This window comes from Syngnathus scovelli, chromosome 18 (genome assembly GCF_024217435.2).
Source record: "Syngnathus scovelli strain Florida chromosome 18, RoL_Ssco_1.2, whole genome shotgun sequence".
NCBI classification, from domain to species: Eukaryota; Metazoa; Chordata; class Actinopteri; order Syngnathiformes; family Syngnathidae; genus Syngnathus; species Syngnathus scovelli.
The window spans coordinates 1,948,115-1,954,393 of NC_090864.1; positions in this window are offsets into that span (position 1 = coordinate 1,948,115).

Genomic DNA, 6,279 nt, shown 5'->3' on the forward strand with positions numbered 1-6,279 from the left:
TTTGGTTTAGGTTTTAGGTGCATTTTTAATTTTATTGCTTAAATCGCATTTTCTGGACGAGCTGAGCACGTTTTCTGAAATGTGCTCCTCCCGTCACTCTGGTTGGGTGCGCATAGTAAGAAGTGCTCTTGGCAGCTAGAGAGTGCCACGTTGACAGCTGCGCATGAAGAAACAACGACCTGCAACGTTTGGTTTAGGTTTTAGGTGCATTTTTAATTGTACGGCTTAAATGGCATTTTCTCGACGAGCTGAGCACGTTTTCTGAAATGCGCTCCTCCCGTCACTCTGGTTGGGTGCGCATAGTAAAAAGTGCTCTTGGCAGCTAGAGAGTGCCGCGTTGACCACTGCGCATGAAGAAATAACCACCTGCAACGTTTGGTTTAGGTGTTGGGTGCATTTTTAATTTTATTGCTTAAATCGCATTGTCTGGACGAGCTGAGCACGTTTTCTGAAATGTGCTCCTCCCGTCACTCTGGTTGGGTGTGCATAGTAAAAAGTGCTCTTGGCAGCTAGAGAGTGCCGCGTTGACCACTGCGCATGACGAAATGACCATCTGCAACGTTTGGTTTAGGTTTTAGGTGCATTTTTAATTTTATTGCTTAAATCGCATTTTCTGGACGAGCTGAGCACGTTTTCTGAAATGTGCTCCTCCCGTCACTCTGGTTGGGTGCGCATAGTAAAAAGTGCTCTTGGCAGCTAGAGAGTGCCGCGTTGACCACTGCACATGAAGAAATGACCATCTGCAACGTTTGGTTTAGGTTTTGGGTGCATTTTTAATTTGATTGCTTAAATCGCATTTTCTCGACGAGCTGAGCACGTTTTCTGAAATGTGCTCCTCCCGTCACTCTGGTTGGGTGCGCATAGTAAAAAGTGCTCTTGGCAGCTAGAGAGTGCCGTGTTGACTGCTGCGCATGAAGAAATAACCACCGGCAACTTTTGGTTTAGGTTTTAGGTGCATTTTTAATTTTATTGCTTAAATCGCATTTTCTCGACGAGCTGAGCACGTTTTCTGAAATCCGCTCCTCCCGTCACTCTGGTTGGGTGCGCATAGTAAAAAGTGCTCTTGGCAGCTAGAGAGTGCCGCGTTGACCACTGCGCATGAAGAAATAACCACCTGCAACGTTTGGTTTAGGTTTTGGGTGCATTTTTAATTTTATTGCTTAAATCACATTGTCTGGACGAGCTGAGCACGTTTTCTGAAATGTGCTCCTCCCGTCACTCTGGTTGGGTGTGCATAGTAAAAAGTGCTCTTGGCAGCTAGAGAGTGCCGCGTTGACCACTGCGCATGAACAAATGACCATCTGCAACGTTTGGTTTAGGTTTTAGGTGCATTTTTAATTTTATTGCTTAAATCGCATTTTCTGGACGAGCTGAGCACGTTTTCTGAAATGTGCTCCTCCCGTCACTCTGGTTGGGTGCGCATAGTAAAAAGTGCTCTTGGCAGCTAGAGAGTGCCGCGTTGACCACTGCGCATGAAGAAATAACCACCTGCAACGTTTGGTTTAGGTTTTGGGTGCATTTTTAATTTTATTGCTTAAATTGCATTTACTCGACGAGCTGAGCACGTTTTCTGAAATGTGCTCCTCCCGTCACTTTGGTTGGGTGCGCATAGTAAAAAGTGCTCTTGGCAGCTAGAGAGTGCCGCGTTGACTGCTGCGCACGAAGAAATAACCACCTGCAACGTTTAGTTTAGGTTTTAGGTGCATTTTTAATTTTATTGCTTAAATCGCATTTTCTCGACGAGCTGAGCACGTTTTCTGAAATGTGCTCCTCCCGTCGCTCTGGTTGGGTGCGCATAGTAAAAAGTGCTCTTGGCAGCTAGAGAGTGCCGCGTTGACCACTGCGCATGAAGAAATAACCACCTGCAACGTTTGGTTTAGGTTTTAGGTGCATTTTTAATTTTATTGCTTAAATCGCATTTTCTCGACGAGCTGAGCACGTTTTCTGAAATGTGCTCCTCCCGTCACTCTGGTTGGGTGCGCATAGTAAAAAATGCTCTTGGCAGCTAGAGAGTGCCGCGTTGACCACTGCGCATGAAGAAATAACCACCTGCAACGTTTGGTTTAATGTTTTGGGTGCATTTTTAATTTTATTGCTTAAATCGCATTTTCTCGACGAGCTGAGCACGTTTTCTGAAATGTGCTCCTCCCGTCACTCTGGTTGGGTGTGCATAGTAAAAAGTGCTCTTGGCAGCTAGAGAGTGCCGTGTTGACTGCTGCGCATGAAGAAATAACCACCTGCAACGTTTGGTATAGATTTTAGGTGCATTTTTAATTGTATTGCTTAAATCGCATTTTCTCGACGAGCTGAGCACGTTTTCTGAAATGTGCTCCTCCCGTCACTCTGGTTGGGTGCGCATAGTAAAAAGTGCTCTTGGCAGCTAGAGAGTGCCGCGTTGACCACTGCACATGAAGAAATGACCATCTGCAACGTTTGGTTTAGGTTTTGGGTGCATTTTTAATTTTATTGCTTAAATCGCATTTTCTCGACGAGCTGAGCACGTTTTCTGAAATGTGCTCCTCCCGTCACTCTGGTTGGGTGCGCATAGTAAAAAGTGCTCTTGGCAGCTAGAGAGTGCCGCGTTGACCACTGCGCATGAAGAAATGACCATCTGCAACGTTTGTTTTAGGTTTTGGGTGCATTTTTAATTTTATTGCTTAAATCGCATTTTCTCGACGAGCTGAGCACGTTTTCTGAAATGTGCTCCTCCCGTCGCTCTGGTTGGGTGCGCATAGTAAAAAGTGCTCTTGGCAGCTAGAGAGTGCCGCGTTGACCACTGCGCATGAAGAAATAACCACCTGCAACGTTTGGTTTAGGTTTTAGGTGCATTTTTAATTTTATTGCTTAAATCGCATTTTCTCGACGAGCTGAGCACGTTTTCTGAAATGTGCTCCTCCCGTCACTCTGGTAGGGTGCGCATAGTAAAAAGTGCTCTTGGCAGCTAGAGTGTGCCGCGTTGACCACTGCGCATGAAGAAATGACCATCGGCAACGTTTGGTTTAGGTTTTTAGTGCATTTTTAATTTTATTGCTTAAATCGCATTTTCTCGACGAGCTGAGCACGTTTTCTGAAATGTGCTCCTCCCGTCACTCTGGTTGGGTGCGCATAGTAAAAAGTGCTCTTGGCAGCTAGAGAGTGCCGCGTTGACCACTGCGCATGAAGAAATAACCACCTGCAACGTTTGGTTTAGGTTTTGGGTGCATTTTTAATTTTATTGCTTAAATCGCATTTTCTCGACGAGCTGAGCACGTTTTCTGAAATGTGCTCCTCCCGTCACTCTGGTTGGGTGCGCATAGTAAAAAGTGCTCTTGGCAGCTAGAGAGTGCCGCGTTGACCACTGCGCATGAAGAAATGACCATCTGCAACGTTTGTTTTAGGTTTTGGGTGCATTTTTAATTTTATTGCTTAAATCGCATTTTCTCGTCGAGCTGAGCACGTTTTCTGAAATGTGCTCCTCCCGTCACTCTGGTTGGGTGTGCATAGTAAAAAGTGCTCTTGGCAGCTAGAGAGTGCCGCGTTGACCACTGCGCATGAAGAAATTGACCATCTGCAACGTTTGGTTTAGGTTTTGGGTGCATTTTTAATTTTATTGCTTAAATCGCATTTTCTCGACGAGCTGAGCACGTTTTCTGAAATGTGCTCCTCCCTTCACTCTGGTTGGGTGCGCATGGTAAAAAGTGCTCTTGGCAGCTAGAGAGTGCCGCGTTGAACACTGCGCATGAAGAAATTGACCATCTGCAACGTTTGGTTTAGGTTTTGGGTGCATTTTTAATTTTATTGCTTAAATCGCATTTTCTCGACGAGCTGAGCACGTTTTCTGAAATGTGCTCCTCCCGTCACTCTGGTTGGGTGCGCATAGTAAAAAGTGCTCTTGGCAGCTAGAGAGTGCCGCGTTGACTGCTGCGAATGAAGAAATAACCACCTGCAACGTTTGGTTTAGGTTTTAGGTGCATTTTTAATTTTATTGCTTAAATCGCATTTTCTCGACGAGCTGAGCACGTTTTCTGAAATGTGCTCCTCCCGTCACTCTGGTTGGGTGCGCATAATAAAAAGTGCTCTTGGCAGCTAGAGAGTGCCGCGTTGACCACTGCGCATGAAGAAATAACCACCTGCAACGTTTGTTTTAGGTTTTGGGTGCATTTTTAATTGTATTGCTTAAATCGCATTTTCTCGACGAGCTGAGCACGTTTTCTGAAATGTGCTCCTCCCTTCACTCTGGTTGGGTGCGCATAGTAAAAAGTGCTCTTGGCAGCTACAGAGTGCCGCGTTGACCACTGCGAATGATGAAATAACCACCTGCAACGTTTGGTTTAGGTTTTAGGTGCATTTTTAATTTTATTGCTTAAATCGCATTTTCTCGACGAGCTGAGCACGTTTTCTGAAATGTGCTCCTCCCGTCACTCTGGTTGGGTGCGCATAGTAAAAAGTGCTCTTGGCAGCTAGAGAGTGCCGCGTTGACTGCTGCACATGAAGAAATAACCACCTGCAACGCTTGGTTTAGGTTTTACGTGCATTTTTAATTTTATTGCTTAAATCGCATTTTCTCGACGAGCTGAGCACGTTTTCTGAAATGTGCTCCTCCCGTCACTCTGGTTGGGTGCGCATAGTAAAAAGTGCTCTTGGCAGCTAGAGAGTGCCGCGTTGACCACTGCGCATGAACAAATAACCACCTGCAACGTTTGGTTTAGGTTTTGGGTGCATTTTTAATTTTATTGCTTAAATCGCATTTTCTCGTCGAGCTGAGCACGTTTTCTGAAATGTGCTCCTCCCGTCACTCTGGTTGGGTGCGCATAGTAAAAAGTGCTCTTGGCAGCTAGAGAGTGCCGCGTTGACCACTGCGCATGAAGAAATAACCACCTGCAACGTTTGTTTTAGGTTTTGGGTGCATTTTTAATTTTATTGCTTAAATCGCATTTTCTCGTCGAGCTGAGCACGTTTTCAGAAATGTGCTCCTCCCGTCACTCTGGTTGGGTGTGCATAGTAAAAAGTGCTCTTGGCAGCTAGAGAGTGCCGCGTTGACCACTGCGCATGAAGAAATTGACCATCTGCAACGTTTGGTTTAGGTTTTGGGTGCATTTTTAATTTTATTGCTTAAATCGCATTTTCTCGACGAGCTGAGCACGTTTTCTGAAATGTGCTCCTCCCTTCACTCTGGTTGGGTGCGCATAGTAAAAAGTGCTCTTGGCAGCTAGAGAGTGCCGCGTTGAACACTGCGCATGAAGAAATTGACCATCTGCAACGTTTGGTTTAGGTTTTGGGTGCATTTTTAATTTTATTGCTTAAATCGCATTTTCTCGACGAGCTGAGCACGTTTTCTGAAATGTGCTCCTCCCGTCACTCTGGATGGGTGCGCATAGTAAAAAGTGCTCTTGGCAGCTAGAGAGTGCCGCGTTGACCACTGCGCATGAAGAAATGACCATCTGCAACGTTTGGTTTAGGTTTTAGGTGCATTTTTAATTTTATTGCTTAAATCGCATTTTCTGGACGAGCTGAGCACGTTTTCTGAAATGTGCTCCTCCCGTCACTCTGGTTGGGTGCGCATAGTAAAAAGTGCTCTTGGCAGCTAGAGAGTGCCGCGTTGACCACTGCGCATGAAGAAATAACCACCTGCAACGTTTGGTTTAGGTTTTAGGTGCATTTTTAATTTTATTGCTTAAATCGCATTATCTGGACGAGCTGAGCACGTTTTCTGAAATGTGCTCCTCCCGTCACTCTGGTTGGGTGCGCATAGTAAAAAGTGCTCTTGGCAGCTAGAGAGCTCCGCGTTGACCACTGCATATGAAGAAATAACCACCTGCAACGTTTGGTTTAGGTTTTGGGTGCATTTTTAATTTTATTGCTTAAATCGCATTTTCTGGACGAGCTGAGAACGTTTTCTGAAATGTGCTCCTCCCGTCACTCTGGTTGGGTGCGCATAGTAAAAAGTGCTCTTGGCAGCTAGAGAGTGCCGCGTTGACCTCTGCGAATAAAGAAATAACCACCTGCAACGTTTGGTTTAGGTTTTAGGTGCATTTTTAATTTGATTGCTTAAATCGCATTTTCTGGACGAGCTGAGCACGTTTTCTGAAATGTGCTCCTCCCGTCACTCTGGTTGGGTGCGCATAGTAAAAAGTGCTCTTGGCAGCTAGAGAGTGCCGCGTTGACCACTGCGCATGAAGAAATGACCTTCTGCAACGTTTGGTTTAGGTTTTAGGTGCATTTTTTTATTTTAATGCTTAAATAGCATTTTCTGGACGAGCTGAGCACGTTTTCTGAAATGTGCTCCCCCGTCACTCTGGT